Source organism: Polistes dominula, unplaced genomic scaffold (assembly GCF_049000335.1).
Source record: "Polistes dominula isolate Pdom_NZ unplaced genomic scaffold, Pdom_raw_medaka contig_78, whole genome shotgun sequence".
Lineage (NCBI taxonomy): Eukaryota > Metazoa > Arthropoda > Insecta > Hymenoptera > Vespidae > Polistes > Polistes dominula.
The window spans coordinates 225,598-250,358 of NW_028301042.1; the positions used below are offsets into that span (position 1 = coordinate 225,598).

Sequence of the window (24,761 nt, forward strand, 5' to 3'; positions counted from 1 at the left end):
TTAAATTGTACAATTTATTTGAAACAAGTTAATAAGACAAGATAAATGAAACAAACAATGTATTTTATCCGTAATTAAATAATAATTAGAAATAAGTGTTAAAATATTTGAAAAAGGTGTGTTGTGGAAGAGAGAAAGCATAGGATAAATTAATGATACAAATTAAGATTCGCTTTGGGATTCGTAAATCAAGGAAAAGCTTGTAAGATATACGAAGCTCGTTCGAAGCTTGCTACCGAAGAACCGTGAGTGCTTTCGACTAATGCGATCGAGTGTTTGCCGGTGGAATCGTGAGCGAAGGAATTGATAAATTGATGGATGTGTGTAATGAGTGAGTGGGAGAAGGAATGTCGGTAAGAGAACAAGTATGTAATCGCGTGTATGTGTGCAAAAGAGAGAGAGAGAGAAATTAAGGCAAACCCAGTTACATGTGGTGTTAGACGTTACTGAAGTCTCCAGGGGTTCTCATCATCATCGAGTGTTACGAATTAATCAACGTTAATAAATTTCACGAAGAGAACAATGAATAGTTCTGGATTCTATTTTCATCAGCTAGGAGAATTTATTTTACTAACTAAAGCATAAAGATACGTAGTAGAAATTTCGATTCAAGTTTCTTATACCATGATGTAGAATATACTCGAACTACTTATTGTATATACATAGATATATATATGCGCCAATAATGGAAGCTCTTCTCTCTCGACGTATATGCCAAAAATTTTACGCGAAATGGAACAGTTCAATGCTCTTACCATATATACATATATATGTACATAGCTATCTCAATTTCTATACCATTTTCTATACTTATAAAAACAACATTAAATTTTATTTATTTTATTTTATTTTTTTTCAAAAATATGAATAGAAATTGTTGGAAAGATAAAGTCTCGTATTATAAAGGATTATTGAAATTTGAAATCCAATTAAAAAGCATATTTCCGAAAAGTTAAATAAAGTTCGAAGAATGGACAAGTACAGTTTTAATGAGAAAACTTAAGAAGGATTCGTAGCTGCTAGATATAATCGATTTAAATGCTTTAACCTATTTTTTTCTTTTTTTTTTTTTTGGTCGATAGAAGAACAAATACGCGACTTAGTCGATAACCTAAATTAATTAATTAATTAATCATTTTGTAAATGTCTGACGAGTATTTTGATTAATCCACGATGCTAAGAAACAATGAAATGGTTGATCAAATTGAAGAATGATAAGAGGTCTCTTTATGATTGTTAAGTATTTGCAGTTTTGCTCGTACCTTAGTGGTTTTTTCGATATTGAGGATTGAAAGGGATTAGGACGACTTTATCAACGTTTTTCAAAAGTTTCTCGTCGACTGACGACAAAAGAAGACAGAGAAAAAGAGAGAGATGGTGGATGAGCAGAAATAGATAACGAGGCTGGAACGTGCCCTCTTCGGCACCTTTAAAGCTCGAACCAGAAGCTTTATCCATAAAGCCGATTTACGGAAAATGCAATATTTGCCTGTCTCTCTCTCTCTCTCTCTCTCTCTCGCACTGTTTTTTTTTTCTTTTTCTTCTTCTCATAACTTTTTCACTCATCTTGCTATTCGATATATAGTTTTTATATTTCATTAATTGTAAATACAATGTTAATTTAATTTTAGTCTTGGATATTTCTTGATGTTTTTTTGTTAAATATACTTTTGATCCAATGCATCAGTAAAATGTAATTGACAAATGTTACATGATATTCGTTCTCCAATTCATTGTCATTAAGAATCTTGTTAATAATCCTCCATAGTATTTTGTCATTGTCAAGAGACATTATGTTGTTTTTTTTTTGGTCCGGTTCATTAAGAAAGTACCTACATCACTGTCCTCGTTTGAATAATTTATGGATAGTGTTTTTTTTTTCTTTTACACGTTAAAAGTTCATCTCGAATATGATTCAAATGACTTTGACTCGGGAATGTAATTAAAATGTATGGAATGTTATACGAATAGGATAATAAAAGGTCTCGTTTGAGAAGTCGAGAATTTTACAACACGTCAATTGTTCGTTTCGTTCGTAAATCTTCGATGTTTTTTTAAAATGTATACTACTTTTTTTGCGACAGATACAGCAAGGGAATAATAATGAATAACTAAAATTTAAATTTGTTTAATAAAAACAGTAGAAAAGGGAGAAACGAATTCAAAATTGACAAGAACGGTGGACAAAGTTAAAAAGAGACAAAATGTAATTTTTCTTTTTTTGTCTTTTTCAATTTGTTAACGTCAGCCTTGTTGAAGGTTCAGCGACCTTTTCGGTAGCAGTACTTTTCCTCGATAAGTTTGCCTTGATACGTCTTATCGATTTGTAATAGATTTGTCGTATGTGTCGTCTCCTCATAAATTCGACCGACAATGAGAGGAACGAAAATGTTGGAAAGCGATAGAAAACGTTCGATAGGTGCAACCTAGACAAGGATGGAACAAGAAAATGAAACACTGGGATAGAGTGAGAGAAAGAGAGAGAGGAAACTATTGGAAGTGTAAAAGAGAGAACAGGAGAGGAATGAGGCGGGGGGGGGGGAAGAGGGGTTGTCACTTACGATCGGTTTTAAGTTCCTTCGAACGACCCTATTTTTATCGTGAAAGGTACATCCTATATACCTGTGATCCTATCGAAGTATTAGTGTGTGTGTGTGTGTGTGTCCAACCTGTGTGAGCGCTAGTGCGAATGTAATTGTCGAAAATTGATTGCCCCATCGCTCAGCTCGCACCTATTTATCACAAGACTCCTATTGTACACACCTACACACTGTAAAACGGGAAATTAGGATTTTCATGTAGTTTCATACATTTCTAAATATATTCTACCATTTTTTTTTCTTTTGTATATTTCATTCGTAATACTTTAAAATTGTATATACGAAACTAAGACGATTAACATTCACTCCTTTCGTCTTTTTTACAGCGTGAAATATTGACGAGCTCAGGATTTTATAAAAAAAAAAATAAAATAAATAAAAAAAGATAAATAAGAGAGAGAGAGAGAGAGAGAGAGAGAAAATAAAGGAAAAGAACCCTCTTCGTTGTACTAAGCTTTTGTTGTTTCTCAGCAGCGCTTATATAATTTCATTCTCTTTTTCATTTCTTTTATCTTGCTCGTTGCTATTCCTAGGAAACAAGGTAAGAGAAAAAGAAAGAGAAAACAGAGAAAGAGTAGTTAGAAGAGTTAAATGAATGAGAAAAAGAGAGAGAAAAAATGTGTTGGCATTACATCGAAGCATCGTGGCAATCTGCAACGAGTATTGTTCAGTTGTGTGAACGTCTTAGTGATGAATTGTAAGTGTTTTAACAATGCCAATGTTCTTTCTCTCTCATTCTCTCTCTCTCTCATTCATACTTTCTTCTATTTTTTTCCTCCTTCTTTCCCCAATTATTCTTCGAATTAATCGCATTTTTTTAACCGGATTTTAACGGGATCTTTTTTTTTCTCCATTACTTTTATATATTTCTTGTTATTTCTTTTTCTTTTATTTTTCCTTCGTTGTGTGGTTAAAATTACTTCTTCCTTTTTATGAAAGAAACTTAATGATTCAAACAGAATTGGAAAGTTAATAGAAGAAAATGAAATTAAAATAAAAAAAGAAAAAAAAAAGAAAAAAGGATTTATGTACTACTGTACCCACACTAGAATCTTTTCATTTCAAAATCATAATCATTGAATTTTCTTTTAATTACAACATTTTCATTAACGAATTATTATATTCTCAAATTTCCTCTTTCAAAAGATGAAATGATTTATTAATTATGTTTGTATTTATTTGTCGTAAGATTGAAATAAAAAAGTAACAAATTATTAGTAGGTATATCGGTTTATTAATGAATTAAAAGTATGACGTGTAAAATCTGGAAAGAAAGAACAAGAAGAAAAAAAAAGGTATGTGAGAAGGAGGGAAGGAGGGTTAGAGTTTCATAATAGAAAAGGATGATGATTCTTCTCGTTTACTATTAAAGTCGATATACAACACCATGTTACGGTGACTCGTTAATTAATGCCGACAAAATTGCTGACAGACTTACTTCCGACAATCCTTTAATCTCATTAGGAAAAGTCGAATAAACAGGAAAAATATGGATTCGTTTCTATCGTACCAACGTAGACGTACACCTCCCTCAACACTTTGAAAACCGGTCAAATCTTCTTCTACTCATTCTTTCTCTCTCGTTAATTACGTTTAATTAATATTTCCACATTAATGAATTCGTTCTCTCTGCTGTCTATAATTTGACACATTCATATGACGATACATTTATAAATCGATCATTCGTTAAAAACACTTTTTTGTTTTTTCAAACTAATCTTACACGTATGGTTGGGTGTTTTATAACTGATAGGATACGCGAGCAGGTGGTAATTCTAGTTGGAAAACTAAATTGAAAATGTAGAATACGATTGAATCAATCCATGTTACCAACACCACTACCATTTACAGAAACACCTTGTCTCTACAATTGGGTGATTGCTAATTTGTCAGTTTCATTGAATATTTTAAAGAAACCAATTTTGTATCACTCGTCGTCTCTCTTTACTAACACAGCAATTATATTTCATCACATAAATTTGATTTCAATTTACTCTCATTAAAAAAACATTACTCACGTATCAAATGACATACCATACGTAATAACCAGCGGACGATCTAAAAAAAAAAAATAAAGAAATGAAAGATAAAACGAAGAGAAGGTAACACTCGAAAGAGAAAAGACTTTCTTGATCTTGCTTTCAAGAAGAATTAATAGAATCACTCGAGATCAAAGAGTGCGCGCTTCCTCGTACTTTTTCCCATTCGTTAAGGTTTCAAGACCAACATCACACTGGTTCTTAATTGACACACATATAAGTACACGATATATTAAAATCACACGGACGTAGACGTAAATATAATACGAATGGTGTCGACGAACCGGTCATGAAAACATCTTGTTAAAGGAACCCCTCCCTTCCTTTTAAGCACAAAACTGAGAAAGAGTAGAAAGGGAGAATAACCTGTTAGGACAGGATTTTACCACTTGTATCTTAGGCTCAGCAGAGACTAATATGCGTGAATACAGTTCAAACTGTGAAGTGAGAGTGAGAGTAAGAGAGAGGGAGGGAGAGAGAGAGAGAGAGAGAGAGAAAAGGGTTAAATGTCAGCAAGTTAGAAACGAAAATAAGAAGAAGGAGAGGAGAATATTGTGAGGGTAAATCGAAAGGTGATGAAGAGAATAAAAGGAGAAATTACAACTGGAATTAACTAGGTGTAATCATGATTGCATTAACGAAGTGTTACCACAGCTGCTAATCCGTAAAACGCTTTTGCATTCGGAATAAGAAAAGAAGAAAGGGAAAGGGAAAGGGAAAGGGAGAGGCAAAAAGATATGGAGAACGTAACAGAGTGAGAGAGAAGGAAAGAACTCGCTAATGAGCTTGTCATCGTTCCACGAAAAGAACTGTAGTTTTATCGATCATTCCTGTAAGAATAAAAGAGAGGAAGAGGAAGAGGGAGATGGAAGGGAGATGGAAGGGAGATGGAAGGGAGATGGAAGGGAGACAAAAGCAAGGGTGGGTTCTCTCGTTCGTTTAAGCTGGACCACGCGTTTCCATTGGTTGCGGCTTGTTCTCTCTCTCTCACTCTCTTTCATCATGCTTGGATTAATTACAGTCGTACTTAACTCATATCTAATTGCTTCATTACGGAAAAATATAAATCGTTGCTAATGTTGGTATGGGTTGACAATTTTATGCTTGGATTATATGAAATTTGATATAATTTTTGGATATTACAAAGGTTCGAAGAATAGACGATAATTCAAATATTAAATGAAACTTCTAAAATATGATTTGTTGAATATTTAGGAAAATTTCAATATATCTTTCATAATATATTGGATAATTTTTTTTTTTTTTATTACTGTTGAAGAATTAAACTATTATCGATCGAAGTTGTTACTCCCTGAAAGGTAAAGTTAATTAAAGGAGATAGACAATTAGATCTGGCTAAGGTAAATATCAGCTTTCCAACTACGTTCTCTTGTTAGAGTGATAAAGCTCGTGTTCTTTGGGATGAAAGAAAGAGAGATAGAGAGAGAGAGAGAGAGAGGAAAGAGAGTGAATGAAGAATCAATTGAAATTGAAATATACGACTTTGCTCAGACAAACTCGACAATGAAACGTTTTGAGTTTCCAAGTTTACTAGACGAATTTTCTTTTGTTCTTTTAATTACTATTTATATATTAATTAATGAAAGAAAAAAAAATGTAACAATTATTTACGAAGGATTTTAATTGGAATTTCTTTTCTTTTCTTTTCCATATTAAGCTTTTAATTGAATTACTTTTCTCTCAGCGAAATTTTATATTCAATTTGATAACACGTTAAGAAGGAAAAAATGATTACAGCATCGATTTTGATTTTACATAATTTTTCTCGAGACTATACTAAAAACTAGAAAAAGAAAAAAATTAGAAGAAGGAAGCATCGTTAGTTGAAAGATAAAAAAGTAAGAATAAAATTTCCACTTGAACGTCACGAATCGTATCGATACGATCAGGTGTGCTCGTTAAATCTTAAAGGATGTTGGTAACGGAGATGCTGCTGTAAGATCGTTGATATTAAGCTCGTTTGGAAAAGGCAAGACTAAGGAAAGATATGAAACATTCTATAAAGGAACATAAACGCTTTAGTAAAAGCTATTACGTATTATCAATTTCACATTTCTAACTTTATCTTGAAATTTATACAGTGTTCCAGGGTTACCTCAGCTAAACTGTAAAAGCATATTTTACAAATGGTAAATAAAAACAAAAATGTTTCTATGAACTTTGTTTCAATAATACTTAAAATAAATTTATACAAAAAAATAAAAACTTGTAAAGAGAACATTACATTGTAGAACTTTGTTTGAGCGAGTATTATTATAACGTCAAATAAATTTAATATAATTAATAAGAAATGAAAAAAACAAAAATCCATATTTATTCGCTTTAATGCATTCACTTTTTCACGTATAAGTAATTAAGTTATATACTAGATTATTTATTTCAATAATCATATATACATAATGTATGAATAATTAAGAAGAAAGGATATCATTTAAAAATACATTATTAATTTGAAGCTTAAATTATCGATATTATTATTATTACCCCTTTTCAGTAGTAAAACTGAATACTTTCAAGTGATAAATAAAAATATCAAATATCGTAATAAATATACTACATTTGATCATTTTATTTTAGTAATTAGTTTTTTTTGTTTGACATTAATATAAATACCATAAAGTAACGATGATAATTATAAATTAATAATGATAATAAAATACATGAAAATGGTCCATCGAGAGAGAGCAAATATAATAATAATAATTATTAATAACGATAATCTACTATTAAATGCAAATTATTACTTGCATTAGTAAAAATTAGAAAAAAAAACAAGTTGAAATAAAAAGAAAGATTTATTTATTCGATTTTTCGTCAAATTGAAAAATCAAATGAACTTTGGTTCGTGTACGTGAAAGATAAGGAAAAGTGAGACACAGAAAACGTGGCTTTTATTCTTCTCAAGAAGAGAAGCTTTATACACACTCGTGAACTTATTTCTCTTTCTTTTGTGTGTTGGATAATTTAATATAATATTTTATTCCATTAGGAGTAATAAGACCGACTTGTCGGTATTCAAGTAAATCTTCTTGTATACACGCATGGATGTGATGGCAGACGAAATTTGAGATGGATGCTTACATATAACGTTTCCTTTCCTGATATGTTATATTCTAAGTACCATAGGTACTACAGGTACCATTATAATATGTTGTATTATACATAGACACGTAAATATCGTTTTCACTAGCCAAAAAAGATTAACTTCATTTATTGAATTTTATTATTAATTTAATATTATCATTATTAATATGTTCGATCATATATCGAATGAAAAAAGATATTATAAAATATTTTTAATAAGAAGATGAAAAGAAAAAGCCACAGCTTTGAAGAAGTAAAGCATACGTAGGGAGAAAACGTGTGTGGTTTAGATTCGACGGTAATGAAAATCGGAGAGGATCGTTTCAAAGGGAAACGAAATACTTCGCCCCTGATTTAATTTTCAAACAACCCGCCACAGGCTATATCTCTGCTTCCTTTCGATCCTCTAAAAGCTTAAGCTCATGTCGCCCAAGACATTTCTTTTTTTTTTTTTTTTTAACAAATTATTTTGCTAATTATTTCCAACAAAAAGCAAGCATTGTGTCAGAAGAAGCAAAAATAAAGCGTGAATAATAATTCATGCAAATAAAGATATTTTTTATCTGTGTTATACACAGGTAAAGAAAAAAAAAAACACTTTTTTAAGAATTGAAATGGAATAAATCATCAAAGGATGATGGATATTTTAAATTCATTCACTGAAAGATCGAATTGAATCCTTTTATACGTTTTTTTTTTTTTTTCATAGATACTACTCAGGTACTCAATTTTACAGGTCTCTCTCTCTCTGTAGTTCACTACCCCTCATATACATCGCCTGTGTTCATCGAGATTGAAAGCAGTAAAAAAGTAACACCTGATCGAGTTCATAATCTTTTTTCGAAAACCTCGAATGGCTTTTATCGATCGTATTCTCTCTCTCTTTCGTTTTCACTTTCCCTTTTTTTTTTTTCAATTTATTTTTCTCTTTTCATACTATTCGATCGATCCTCTATGGAAATTACACAGATCCATAAACTTTTGAGATAAAATTTTGTCGGTTGAAAGCAACAACAACAAAAAAAAAAACAAACAAAAACTAACACCGTTTCTTTCCTCTTCTTTTTTAATTAAATAATAAATAATACATTTGTAATACCACAGTGATTTTCATTCTTTTGTCATAGTATATGTATATTCATATTCTTTTCATGTTAAAAATATAATATTTGATTATGGTGAATTGCAATGAGATTTGAGAGAGTGAGAGAGAGAGAGAGAGAAAAAAAAAAGAAAAAAGAGAGAGGAAAGAGATAGAGAGATGGAAATTTTGTTGCATAATTATTCGTCGTTAACAAGTGTGTCAAGAATAATTGAGTTGATTTATTATAACTCTATATGGATCATTTTTAAATATTAAAAATATGACTAAATATTTAAAAATCCTATCGGGGGTTTTTGTTTAAATAAATTCTTTTAAAATTCAAATTCTTTAAATTCTCAAAGATAAATCTAATATTTATTACAAATATTTCATTGAGACAGCTTTTGTGAAAAAAGAAATTAAACATAAAAGGTAGCAATTATTTTTTTTTATTGAAAATCGATGTTTGTTTTTTTTTTCAGTGAATAAAAAATTTCTACAAAATATCAATACGTATCCAGTATGTATATATATTGAAATATAATTCTGTGATTAATGTTTCTATAAATAACATGATAACACAATGAATTAATCAATTAATATTTTGTCATATTTCTATATTAATTTATTTATTCATTTTTAAAATTGTAATCGTTTGAAGAGAGATGTTCCCCACAGTAGTCATAATGAACATTTCTATTAGAGAGTTTATTAAACATCAATACGTCATAATTCAATGAAATATGAATAAAAATGTAATTAATATTAGATATTAAAGTAACACACACACACACGCACACACGCACACAGAGAGAGAATCTTGCAATTTATTCTATTGGATAAATTTTCATTTTACTCACCTACTCCATAAGTTAAACGTGATTTATTGCTATATATCTGCATGTAAGCCATGCATTAATCATCACTGAACGTTTCTCGAGCAGGACTACTCTACTCTCTTCTAGTAGTATAACCATGCCAGAATGAGCGTTGAAATAATTAGTAATTAATCCCTCGAAGCGTTTCTATCTTGCACATCATTCTCTTGCTCTATCTTCTATACATAGACCACATACACGTGTATAATAGTCTCTTTTATAAGCAGCTTTTTAATGTGAACCACTTGTTCGTTCTAATAAAGAGCCTTCGTAATCATAGGGGAACTTTCCTCCTCCTTAACTCTTATGGTCGTCGTTTACATTTGTGAAAACGTATTACAGGAAGGCAAATGAAGGAAGGAATAAAAAAAAGCCTTGTAGTAGTAGTAGTAGTACTATTAGGAAGAGGATGAGAGATATATATTTCGGTATACTAGACATTTGCAGATATAATAAAAACCGCAAAGTTGGAACGTTTCTTGTTTTCACTGCTAGGAAATATTTCGAAGCTGATTATACGTACCACTATATAGGCATATATGTATTTATGTATATAAGTAAAGGATATGGGAATTGCATGTGAGAGAAATAGAGATAGGGGAAGGGGTTAATGGCGTTTACGTGTAATGCTATTACTACAACTATGAGAGATATACATATACACGAATATCTATGTACGTCTAATTGTTCGTCTAATTTAGTCAGCAAGACTTCGATGAGCTAATTACGAAAATTACTTTTTTGAATAATGGTCCAATCAAATCAAATCAAATGCTACCAAAAATCATTTCTATTTGATTCTCATTGGTCTTTGCAATATTTTTGACATCCACTGTATAATCTACATATAAAATGTATTCCAATAATTGGGGATTATACCGAGGATTATAACGTAGGTGTATAACTAAAGGAAGTCTCGGCTTTGTTTGAAATAGTACAATAGCGAGAAGGAAGGATTGTGAGTACTTATCCATTTGATAATTAACTTTAAAGAGAGAGAGAGAGAGAGAGAGAGAGAGAGAGGAAGGAGAAAAGGTACTCGTACGTTCTCGACATTTACCTTTTTAGCCATTTCAACGTAGAAAATAATTCACGTGTTATTCGTTTATAGTACCGTGAAAAGTTTTTCTCTGACTTTTTGCAATTTCGTATAATAGCATTGGTCAACGATGAATCAAGTAACCAGCCACAAATGGTTTATCAAACGATTAACGGATCGACGCCAACACTTGCACCTGTTCTCTCTTTCTCTCTTTCTCTCTCGCTTTTTGTATTTGTCTTTCTCTTTGCAGCAGCGAGCCAACTCGTTCGGTCGATTCGATGCAAACCGGAGACCAATAATTTACGGATAGAATGCAACGAGTCTTGACAATGAGAGAATATGAGAGTGAAGATAACTGTAGAAATGAGCGAGACGATAACAAAACAACAAAAAATTCCAAATTATACGAATGGATGACACTCCTTCTTGATAAAATACTTCCAAGAGATTATTTATATTTGATTAATAGTCCTTTATATAATTTGACTTTTTTTTTGTTTTCAAGCTATTCTCCATTATTCTATAAAAAGTTGCATTAAATGAAGACAAATTTAAGTCGATTGAATATAAAAGTTTATCAATAAATTAGAGAAACAATATTCTATACGTAAATAAAAAAAAAAAAAAAAAAAAAAACATTGGAATATGGTGGAAATTGTTGAAGTAGAATAGTGCCAAGGAGGATATTTATAATCACCCTTGTCGAACGAAATCGATATTTGGTAGCAATAGAAATGTTAGAACAATGACATATCGTAGAGCTTTGTCAGCTCGCATAATTGCGATTACGAGCATTCGCGAGTGCTCTTCCATGCACGTTTCAAAATCGTCATATCATCTCGGACGTTTTATTTGTTCCTATTGTTTTCTCCCTTTCCCTTCATTGTTTTTTCTCTCTTCACATTTCGTTCATTTCTTTTTACTTTTTTTCTACTTTTGTCAAACTTTTTTCGGCTACCTAAAACAGATTCACCCTTTACGTAGAAAATATTCATAAGAATTTGCCTGAAAATTGTATATTATAATTACCCTACACTACTTTTTTTCAACAGGAATAGAAGTACAGTCACAACATTTCCGTTTTAACAGTAAACACCTGCTCTGTTTTATCGCTTTCGTGTTGTAATTCTATACCATTATATCTTGATTATAAGTTTATCTCGATGTTCACGCAATAATTTTGATCGTTCTTTGATACTACCAATCATTTATTTTTTTTTTCAAACGTCAACGTCCACGTCATAATTCCAAGAATAATATTTTTTTCATTCAATGTCTTTTACATTTATATATATATATATATATATATATATATATATATATATATATCGTGAGTCTTTATTACAGACAATGGTCACTGACAATTACCTGTATACATGTATATTTGTAGAATTTCTGCACGGTCTGTCAGCAACTTGTATTTTATGAAACATGCAGATGTTTCCTGGTTTTTATTAAGCACATGTAATAAACTTAAAACCACATCCCCATATTATCGCTTTTATTAATACAGTTTGCCTTTAATTATATTTACCTATAACAATAATTTGATTGCATAAATGAACAAAAGATTTGAAATTACGTAAGATGGTTTCATAAAAAAAATAATAATAGAATAATATATATTTGAGATTTGTTTCATTTAATTTTTCATCTCGTGTAACTGGAGGAAACGACAAATCTCATTCTTGACACCCCTTGTATAACCTTGTCCGTATAAATCATTCATCTAAGCTCGCGCATTGAAAGAACCCCTTGGTTTTGCTTGTCAATGGTCCAACGTCGATAAAGAAGAATTTTTCTTTTACAGTAATTTATTTCAAAATATATATGTATATGTAAAAACTGGATACAATATAATAACAGATATATCGTATAATAGTATTTTATTTCTTATTACTATAAATGTTATTTGACCGTATCAAATCAAAGAAAAAAGAACACACGCACACACATTTCAACTCTTTTTATTCATTTTTGTGGTTTCCTTCCTTGTCGTTTTTCTACTCACTAGTCCAACCATGTTTACGCAAACAGTAAAGGATCGAAAAAGTAATTTGTACTTTTGGTTACCGTCGAAGTTCATTTATTTAAATTTGCAAAAAAAAAAAAAAAGTTAAAAGAAGAAAGAGAAAAGCTGTTGGTTTTGAAATCGATGGTAGGAACACCGAAATGACTATTTAAAGATTCGAACAGCAGTCTCGAGAGAAAAAGAGCAAACGAAAGAGAGGAAAAGATAGGAAGAAAAAGAGAGAGAGAGAGAGAATATTTAAGTACACTTTGTGTGAGAGAGAGAGAGAGAGAGAGAGAATTGGAACGTATGCTTTGTGAAAAAAGAGATAGAAGGTAGATGGGTGGGAAAAGGCAAGGGCTCGCAAGTTAGGGTGTAGAGCGATTGGGCTGAAAAATTGACGCCCGATTCTCGAATTCTCGGTGCAGGGAAGTCCGGACGTTTTACGAGTCGAATCGACTCGATCGAACTCGCAAAAACGTTGCTTTTAACCTTTATCGGTTTCCGCTAAAAGAGACAATGCACACTGCTGGATGCCGTATTGCTAACTGAAAAGGGATGTGCGAAAACGATACGTTTGCGGCGTTTTAAACGTCGATTATCGAAATACTACCTTTCCTTTCCTATTTCTTTATATTTTTGTTTGATTCTTATTTGAACGATCGATATTAAAAATACAATTTGATAGTCGTGTCAGTATTATTTTCTCCGAACAATATTGTCACATATCTGTCGTTCACGTTGTATCATGAGAAAATAACTTGTAACACAAAGCTAACACACCTCGTAGATCGATCGGTTTCTCGTAAACGAAGTAGACGACGACGACGACGATTCGTGAAACGTTACAACAACGGAAACGAATCGTTCCCTTCACGTAACAAATAATCTTTAGCTAGTTCAAAGTACGTATACCAAAACTTCCCCTAACCCAACGAAGAAAAAGATCAAGAGAAATATATCGCGAATTCGCGTCACGACGCTCTGGAAACTCAACTACGATTGTTCGAACCTGTCTAGCAAACTCAAGCCTCAGGCACAAAGACGAGTTCGAGAAAAATATCTTGGAATTACTCGCGACGTTCCTCCTTTTACTGCTTCCATAAAACATCGTATTAGAGAGTATACTACCTACCTACCTATCTACCTTCTCCAAGGAAACGAAAAGAGAAAGAAACAAAAAGCAAAACGAAAGATAGGAAGGAAGAAGAGACAAGACTCGTCTAGGGACTTCCTTGTACATTTTAAGCAAGAACACCGATACGTTCCGTTAAATAATCAACGCGATCCTCTCTTACTTCGAACCTTTTTCTCTTATTTTTTTCTCTTTTCACGATGGATTAGTTTTCGATAGAAACAAGCTTTGTAATTTCACCTTCCAGCCTTTTCTTTTTCCTATATTTTGCCAAACCTTTAATGGCAGATGATATAAAATATCATGATCAGTTTATTAGTTTACTTTTAGTTAGAAAGTTTTCTCGACATTTTCGCGTGTCCATGCAGTAGCATCCACGTGCCAATAAGTCATCTCCTAGTGGCTTCCTATCTCCAGAGAAAAGAAGTGAATACGAGTAGAAAAAGAGAAAAATACGAAGGTTATAGTAGTTGGTATAGCATGGGATTGAGGTTGGGGGTGAGGTTCGGGGTGAGAGTGTTCGTAACGAACAACTCTCGGCGTTATATTTACCGTGCTTTCAGAGCTTAATTAACGACCGAGCAGCAGCAGGATGAAAATAAATTTCACGAGACCGTGACCACGGCAGGGCCGTTGCTACCCCTGCCATTGCCGTTCTTGTTTGCGGAGTGTCTTAGCGCGAAATTTGCATAAGACGCGAATATCGGCCAAAGCGCGGCCAATCTCTTCATCTTTCTCTCCTTTTGCTTCTTCGATCATCCCAAAAAGAAAATTCTTCTTTTACGTTAGCGCTAATATTTCTAACCTATTTTCTCTTAATTGTAAATTCATCGCATGCACGAAATCGGTCGCGTAGCTTCAAGTTTCTCCGAAGACACGGTTATCCTATTTCGTGACTCTCCAAACATAGAAGAAAAAGAGAGAGACAAAGAGAGAGACAAAGAGAGAGACAATTGTGCCATGATATTTTTTCTTTTTTTTTTTCTGGTCTATTACGAGAATACACGCAAGAGGTATATAGAGTCCTATGCCAAAAGGACTTCAAAGAGAAACGGTTTTCATTGCTGTCACGACATTTACAAATGTTTTCCAAGAAATTAAATAGGTCGGTGTGTCGATATTATTTTTATTTGATTTTCGAGTACGATAATTCTATTATTCAAGAAGATACACACGTTATTCATCTGCATTGAAATTTAATTCGAGATAAATGCTAATTAAAATTATCAATTCGGTAAATGAAGTTTCGATTCTTTCGTAGAGAACGAGAAACATTAAATACAGAAAACACGAAAGAGATAAACTACGAGTGAAAATTATATATCAGAGAAAGTGATAATAAATATGCAATATTGATATTACTCATACCTCTATGTACGTGTATGTATCTTATTAATCGATACGATAATAAATTATATACCAAATTTTGTTTCATTGTTTTTCTACCGATTTAAATTACAAATGTGTTTTGATATCTTTTTTATAAAGAAGTAATCCAAATTTATTGCCAAATAAATCTTTTTTTATATTCTACATATATTATTAAAGAAACAGAAAAATAAAATCAGACAGGAGACACATCGTTTAAAGACCGAATTATTTAATCGTTCAATATAGCAGATTTTTCTAAGACGCGAATAAAAATCGTAGAAAAAGGTAGATGATAAAGGGAAAAAAAAAATGTCGCAACGGTACGCAGGACATACGTAATTTTGCGTAATTTTGCGTAATTTTATACTCGACGAGAAAAACACAGAGCGTCGGTTCGTTTTTTTTTTACGACTAAACGTAAAAATACCCGAGTACGAGACGAAAAGATATCTTCCCTTATTCCGATCTTTCCTTTTCTTTTCATCTTTCTCTTTCCACATAACATAAATCTTCTCGTTCCTTTGTTGCTCGCAAGAGATTCACCATGAGACAAAAAAGGATATTATTTTTTTACCGTTCCTGCAATTTCGTGCAGAAAGAAAAAACAAGAAAAGGAGTAGTAGTAATAGGAGAAGATTTAATATTATGGGAGTAGAAAGGGTTTCTTATCGGAAATGCTGCTTTTCTAAATAATTTTCATAACCATTTCGAAAATTAAATGAAATCGTTCGCGTTGGCAATCGTAATGAATTCTAATTTGAAAGATCTGTCATAGATGGCTTTCATTGTCCAACAGACGGAACCGGACCATATACTCACACATGTAGCATAGGTAGTACGTATGTATAGACGAATCGACGAGTCAATATTGAAACGGAATGGAAAGCCTAGGCAAGATCAAAGCTAACGATTTTGACAGAGTACGTCGATAAATTTGACTCAACGATACGTTAACATCGCGTATGTAGCTGATATACCTTGCTTTCAATTCGCTACCTCTACTATGTCGTCTTCCTGCTCCTTCTCTTTCTATATTTCACCGAGTTTTTGATACATGTAACAATTTTATGTAAGAATTGCCTCGAGATAGAAATCTAACAACAAAGACGACTTGTTTCGTTAAAAGTGATCGGAGAAAAACGGATTCTTTTCAATGCTTTTGTCATTCGGCTGATCGCAAGACAATCCCAGAAAGAAATAGAAATAGAAAGAGAAAGAGAGAGAGAGGGAGAGAGAGGGAGAGAGAGGGAGAGAGAGGGAGAGAGAGAGAGAGAGACAAATGTTATTTATGATGAAAATGAAGAAAGAAAGAAACAAAAGTTTGACAAAATTCACGTGAGAATCGTGAAAAGAGAATATACGCGAAAAAAGAAAGCTGACGACTGACAATAAAAGAGAGAAAAAGAGAGAGGGAAGACAAAAAAGGGGGGAATAGGTGAGAGAGGATAAGCACGCATATGGTAAAAGCTCGCACCGCTCTCTCTCACTGGAAATCGAACACGAGAAATAACTTTACGTCCATTTCGCGAGGATTTATGAGCATGCTATGGAGGGGGGGGGTATCTCGTAAAAAAATTTTAACCGTACCAACACTCTCCAAAAAATCCACACTTTTCGATCTGTCTCTTCTCACATACCATCGTACCGCACCATACCACCACCACCACCACCACACCGCGAATCTCACCGCACTCCCTTTTACTACCCAACCCTCTTGCCTTTCCTTTTAACCACATTTTCTCTCTTTCACTGAAACTTTCGACAAAAAAGAATATCTATCGGTTGCAATGACTACGTTGATCGATAAAAATGTAAGTAATATTACAAACTAAATGTTTAATAAAACAACGCGACGTGTAGAAGGTTAGAACACTGTTTACGTTCCAATGATGTTGTTTCTCTCTTAAGAGTCTTATTACGACTAATGATAAGCACGTATCATTTAACCTTCGTGTATGTTCGCTATCTTCCGAGTATATTCGTAATAACTTAACTCTATCGTAATATTTAACTCTTTATCCCTATTTCTGTCTCTGTTTATATTTCTTTTATCTCTTTCTACTCGCATTCTCGAATAATGTTTTTAAATCGACTATCCAGCTCGAAGGCAATTTCGCGAGTCGCGACGCATCGTATGGAATGGAACGGAATGGAACGAACTGTTTCACGCAAAGACCGAAAATTGATTTCTACCAAAGCTCCTCCCATCCCTACGAATCCTTTCCTCTTGCATCTTTTCTCTTTTCCCAACCACAAAACGGGCGCAATTCATCGTGAATTTATTATTTATTTTTTGTTCTTCTTCTTCTTCTTCTTCTTTATTATATGACTATGCTGAATTATTAGGTAAAAATTCGAATCGATAAACGGTGTACATATTTTATTTTTTATTAGTGTGCATTTGTATGACTCCGTGTGTGCGTGTGTGCGTTTTCCCGATAATCCAAATATTATCAACGATATAACGAGCTAATCGAATATTGGTGTTGCTTGTCGATTTTGATTTGATTTTCTTAATTGACGTTTTAATCTTACTTAATGACAAATTAAAAAAATTAATTGTTTAGATGGAAGAAAAATATTTGAGAGAAGAACACTTTGTTTTATTTCTATTTGAATCACGCTGAAACATTAAAATGTATTTTTAGTGGTATCATTTTGGCCTTGATATTTATAAATACTTGTAAAAATGAATATATGCATGTATGCACATATATATGTACGTTTTGAAGTGTAAAAAGTAACGAACCTTCGCAAAAAATTACGATCAAGTGGAAAATAAACAAAGATATTCGTTTGTAACTCGATATGACGGTTGAGTTGACACAAACATGAATTATATTTGACGAGCATCAAATACCATTCGTACTTCATGCAAATCGATTGATCGAAATGTATATATATACTATATATTACGTGCTTTTATAAATTCAAAACCAATATTCTATGTGGCCAGAGGGAGGAGAGTTCTCTTCTCTATTTTTTAAATATTCCAAAACAATTTTGTATTATTTCCATTGCATATGCGATTTTATATACATTTTTAACCATTTTCGAAAGGAATGATAGTATTTTACAATTAAAAGTGTATGGTCAAACTAAAATTACTTATTGATTTTGCTAGCAAGTAACATATTCATATGCATACACGTGTATTCTATATATACATTTAGATTTATAAAATAAAATTGTATAATCACACATTTGAAGACGATATATGTGACGATATATAATTATGAAAGTGTCAAAAATGAATTGTTAGATAATGTTTGTTTTTTCAATATTATATAAAATTCAAATAGAAATCTGTAAATATCTCGAAACAAGAGATACATGACTTCGATCACTTTCATAATTATGGGCACATATATTTGCGTACTGCATATAAAATCAGCGTGTGTTCCATGGTTAACGTCAGTGTTGGCATATCGATAATTATCGTTCATCATTGCATATATGTTTGTTCGTTTTTTTTAATGCATCCTACGTAGACTATTGAATAGAAAGAGAAAGAGGGAGAGAGTGAGAGAGAATCGAATCGTTCCTTGGCTTCCAATGCATTTTTCCTATCCATAGCATTTAAGTGGAAATAGTGAGAGAGAGAGAGAGAGAGTTAAGGGAATGGTTGGGGATGTTAAGGGAAAGGTAGGGGCGAGGGAGGAAGTCTGCATCTTTTGTGAATCGAATAAAGTACATCCGAGCCCGAGTATGCTTCCCCCTTCGGGCCACCTCCGGGCAAATATATTGAAAAAGGGTTGCACAGGGAGAAACGTAAAAAGGGGAAGGAGGGTGATGGTTAAAAAAGTTGGACCGCGAAGAATCTCTTGAGGATCTATCGTAGAATACATTGTTATGTTGAAAATGATTCTGATATGATTTACGATATGATATCCGGTGAATCGAATTGTTCCTTTCTAATCAAAACGATTTTTCTTCTTTTTTCTCTTTCTTCCCTTCCACATTCAAGAGTTTTCTATTAACTTTAGAATTATACTATTGCTAACGCGTATAAATACTTATATATATATATATATATATATATATATAAATTGTGTGTACGTGTATTCGTTGGGGTGTTTTTAAGAACAAAAAGAAGAAATGGAACAATGGAATACGTATAAACGTTGGAAGTTGAAATTGTGAGAAAACTCGCGTTAAAATTCAATGCTCGACTTATTCACCATCTCTCTCTCTCTCTCTCTCTCTTGCACTTCTTTGTACTTCTACTCTATCCATCTTTTTCACTCTTATTATCTTTTCAGTTAGATCAACACGTACAGCTTTGTCCATCTTACCAAAAGCTTGCGCTCGTTTTAACCCTCCAGGGAAGTTGTTTTCGTTATTTTTTCTCTCTCTTTCTCTCTCTCTCTCTCTCTCTCTCTATCCTTTCTTTTAGAAGGAAGAAACAACGAAGAAAAGTAGTGGGGGGGTAAAGTGAAGCTGATATTAGTCGAAACGTAGCACGGTGGCTTCTTCAACCGCTAATGGATTAATATACTTGACATTTTTAATCTTTCGGATGGTCCTTCGTCACAATTTTTTTCTCTTTTAATTTTTATTTTTTATCATATTCTGTCTTCTTCCATTCGTATTCTGAATGTGAATGGACTCGAACAGAATCCAAAAGAGTGCTCGCTTAAGAAATATCCATTTGATACTTTTTATTTGATATTAAAGTCTCTTTAATGGATATTGTAATTAATTATTTTTCAATTTCATATTATTAAATAGATTGTGTTGCATTGTAAAACTAGAACTTGGTATAGATTGAAAATGGAATAGAAGGCGTAGAATTGTGTAGAAACGGTAGATCATTGGATAGGTGGTAGGAACTCAAAATCAGCATGTGGTCGATCGAATCGAAAAGCAACGAAAATGACGACAACGACGACGACGACGACGACGCCATGTGGTTCGCGTCGAGACGCATTGTATGTGCATCGCGCTCGACTCACCATAAAACAATAGGGATCGCCTTTTAATAAATAGAACGGATGGATTGCGTCATGGAAAGAGAAAAAAAGAGAGAATGGGAGAGAAAGAAACCGCACAGCAGACGTTTCTGATCTATGGGGTGACTCAAACAAATCTCCTCTATTCAAACATTTGTTTACTCGATAAATTTTATAATTGTTCAAAATATTGTTAATATGAGTGAATCTTGAATAACGTAATTTATTATTGAAATGCACGTTATTCGATTGTTTCAACAAAAAAAAAAACTCCCATAGGAATTATTTGAAAATAAACTTTTTCTATTATCGTTATAATAAGATTTATAAAAATTAACACGAGGAGTAGTGAATAAATACGTTGAACTAGATTAGATCATCGTGCTGTGAATTATTCTCGTCGAACATCATATAGTTCGTTAAGGTTGTTTAATTAACGTTGTTTAATTAACGTTAAATTCGTTTGACAGGTATCCCCCTATCCGCCGTGCGAATATTTCAAAACTATGCAAAGTATGGAAAAAAAATATCGGATGCATTTTTCAGTCGGGACACGCACCCGTAAATATCTAAATATTAATAGGCTTCGAATATTGAACTGTGAACTCCATTTACGTGCGTATAAAAATTCATGAAACGAGAGGCTGCGAGGGCTTGCGCTGGTATTTCATTTTTTTTTTTTTTTTATTATTTAATCCTTCATTTTTTTATTATCATTTTTTTTTTTTTTGTTTCGGTAGCATCATCGCCCGGTAAAAGATGATAGGTCGGTAGCTTGAATAATAAAACAAAGAAGAAATAAAATGCTTTAAAGTAACGTTATTTTTCGAGAGATAGAAGGAAGGAAAAGTACCTCGACGACAAAAATATTTGACTATTAATAGTAATAATAATAATACTTTGATTGAATAACCCTCCTGCTCACCTAAAAATCATACCATACGATATTATTATCCAAGGAGTTAATTGAGTCGTAACGAATCACACGCGTGCTTTATAAAATCTGCTTGAGAAGAACCCGTAGAACATAAAACCACGTTATCTGATGCGAAAGCAAAAGCTTGTTATTTCGTTCGGTCGACCAAATACGATACTCGTTGAAAAAAACTCCTATCATACCGATTACACGTTCAACCAACAAGAACTAACCTTTCTCTCTCTCTCTCTCTCTCTCTCTATCTATCTATACATACCTGTACATAGTTACATCTATACAGTAACTCCAAAAAATATTCGGATACAACACAATATGCCAAAATTTTCCTATGGTATTGAAAGATTTTTGGAAATTACTGTACACATATGTCTACGCATGGTATGCATCTTTCTCTCTCTCTCTCTCTCTCTCTTTCTTTCATTTGCAATTTTTTTTTTCTATCTATTTCTTTGTTTTTTTCTCTCGCTGTCTATAAATCTCTGACAATATCGATAGATTTTCGTTGGACAAGCATAAATCTATGGTCTGTCGTAGGATGTCCCATAAAACAGTGAGAATAGCCTTTTAATAAATGAAACCGTGCTAGGAAATGCGAGGACAGATGTTCGATGGTTATATCCCGTACTGATCGGAGTTACCATCAAATTGAGAACATATCTTTATATATTTTTTTATATATATATGTATATTTTTCTTTTTTTTTTTTTTTTTGACTAAATCGGATTGGATTGCAGTGAACAACGAAGGTGTCGATAGAAAGTTTGCATTTCATCTTTTATTCTTTTTTTTTTTTTTTACCTTTATCTGATTTAATATAACGGACGAAGAAAAATTGTTCGATAAAAGAAACTTATTTTTGCGCTTATAGATTTATATTGAAAAAAAAATGTAGAAATAATAATTCTTAATAGAAAAAATAAAAAAAAAAAGAAACCAACCACGGGAGTAGCCGCACGAAAGTAGTCAACTGCATCGAAATCACATTAAATGCATCGATGTGAAATAATCTCAAAAGATAGAGAGAAAGAGAGCCCACGAGTTTAAAAAAAGAAAAGAAACAAACACATCTGCCGTTTGGTCTGGTTAGCTTTTTTTTCCTGGATTAGAATCTGACCTCTCTAATCGCTTTAAAACCGGTATCTAATTTATTCAAGGCACGATTTGTTCTCCCTCTTTTTTAGATTGACGTATGGTGAATCAAACTATCTCCTTTCTCTTTCCTCTCTCTTTTTTTTTTGTATCGTAGAGACTTGAGTGTCGTAGAAAAGTTAGGTGTCAAACGATCGATGATTCGGATAAGCGAAATATCGATCTTAAATAAAAAAAAAAGGAAAGGGGTGGAAGAAGAAGAAGAAGAAGAAAAAGAGATACTCGATTGCAAGCCACTTGAATTTCGATGAGTATCTTTGTCTCTCTCCATCCATCTATCTATCTATCTATCTCATTCTATCTTGTTCTCTATCAGTGTCTCTCTTTTTTCTTCATTTCTCATTTCAATGGAAAGCAGCACAGTGGTGTTGGTTGTCCTCATCTTGACAAAAGCCACCAGAAATTGGCTTCCTCGATTGCACTGATATTACACTTGGCCATTTTTAAGAAGAACGACGTCTTTTGCTCCTATTCTTTTTCTTATTCTTCCCTTCTTTTCATCGAGATTGGTACTGGACGCTGATGATGATGGATCGGACACCGGATGGAATAAAAAAAGAAATCGACGAATATTGTTGCATTCAAAAATACTTCTATCCTTCTTTGTTCAAATGTCTATTTGTTTAAGCAAAATTATTATGGGACTTAAAAACGTATGACTCAAGCGTTATTACAACACATCCCTGGGACCTTTTCCTGGTAGCAGATTTTAACGCTAACGAAAGAGAAAGGGAGAAAGACAGAAAGAAGAGAAGAGAACGTGCGATTTGCAGCAGCACCTCACCCCAAGCCCACGCATACAATAGCCCGTTGATTTTGCATTCGCCGAAGGGGATGAATCGTCGTCTCGTAGCAGGCAAGCAAGCAAGCAAGCAACCATCCAACCAACCAACCAACCAAGCAAGCAAGCAAGCAAGCAAGCAACCAAGCTAGCTAGCTAGCTAGCTAGGTAGCTCGTAGATTGACGGCTCTCACCCTTTTTATCCTTTTTCTCTCACCCTCTTATCACCAGCACCACCTCCTACACCTTCTACACCTCTTCTCTTCGTCCTCTGAAAAAAGTTCGTTCACGTTCGTCCTATGTACTTTCCTACCTAACCTATATATACAATACCTATATACTTTGATCCTAACTCTGGCGTATCCAGGACCCTTTCGAACGGCACGTTTTTCTTCTTTATTTTCATTCATTGTTATCCGAGTCTTTATATCGGGGATAGGTGGATTTGGGGGTAGAAGGAAAGGAAAGGGTATCGAAGGGGAGGATTGGGATTCCACGCTGATGTTTTGACGTAATCCCATAAAGCACGTTATTCTTGTGTAAATAGGCATTTCAAACGTGAACTATAGTTGCATTTAATGCATACACCCCGGATATGATACCAACTCGTTTAAAGATTGATCATGGTACTAGGTAAAATACTAGATAAAAAAGGGGTGAGGTTTGTGTATGTTTGGATAGGGGATGAAAAGGATCGGTTAATTGCGAAAAACGTTCGCTTATCTAACTGTGGGAAATAAAAAGAAGGGCTTGGGTTGTACTATCGGATTGAGTTAGGATTTCGTATCCTTTTTTATCCTTTATCTATCACATTTAACAGCCTTTTCTCTGGTCGATCGTCCAGTAACCACCGAAGGTGGTGGTGGTGGTGGTGGTGGTGGAAGGATAACGTCGGTACGGGATCCTGGTAATAGCTTCTCGTTGTCGACATCACGCTTCGTGGGATACATGGGGAAGGGGTTTGGGTAACCGACGATGGTACTGCTGCTTTATGGGGAAAAAGTCGAGAGAACCTTCTTCGATACTTTGCAGTGTTTATCCATTAATTACAGATAAATCGACATATATTTTTCTTTCTTCTTCAGTGATTGTTTTAATAAGGAATATGTGATTTCAAAGTTTATGGTAACATCTTAACCAGTATTATATCCAGCTCATTGGATATCTCTTGTTCCACAGAATCAAGAGTTTAAAGTCAGTAAAGAAGGATAAAGGATGGAAAAAGATAAAACAAAAAAACGGAAGAAGAAAGAAAGTGCAGGAGAGAGAGAGAGAGAGAGAAAGGTAGAAGATAAATCCACGATAAATCAAGAGTATGTACCCTCTCCTTGGTACATTCCCAGCAAAACTGAATAAAACCTTTCCTTTGAGAGTCGGAGATTTTCCTTAAGCTAGGAGAATCTTCCTTGTACATGGACGATCCAATGCAGGAATCGATAAAATGTGGTCAGCGATTTGTCTTTATTCGAACTAACGGTGTATCTTCTATACATATGTACATATATATATATACTATATACCCAAATGTTGTAAAAGTATACTCCAAAGATTCCAATGAAGAAACGAGATCGGAAATCATTCTATCTTTTTCTTATTTTACAATTCTTTTCTATAACAATGATATACCAGGAGAACAATTACAAGATCCATTACGTATCATCCATTTTCTTTTTTATA

At 33.1% G+C, this 24,761-nt stretch overlaps 1 protein-coding gene and 1 long non-coding RNA gene across 4 annotated transcripts in view; one reads left to right on the forward strand and one right to left on the reverse strand.

The window, feature by feature from the left end:
- LOC149031711 (uncharacterized) overlaps window positions 1-17,297 on the reverse strand; it is an 89,379-nt gene extending 72,082 nt beyond the window's left edge. Inside the window, exon 1 of the long non-coding RNA XR_016177432.1 lies at window positions 16,853-17,297. This is a non-coding gene — a long non-coding RNA (uncharacterized LOC149031711). The remainder of the gene's footprint in view (window positions 1-16,852) is intronic.
- Con (leucine rich repeat protein connectin) overlaps window positions 1-24,761 on the forward strand; it is a 155,038-nt gene that overhangs the window by 90,051 nt on the left and 40,226 nt on the right. The window lies entirely within an intron of this gene.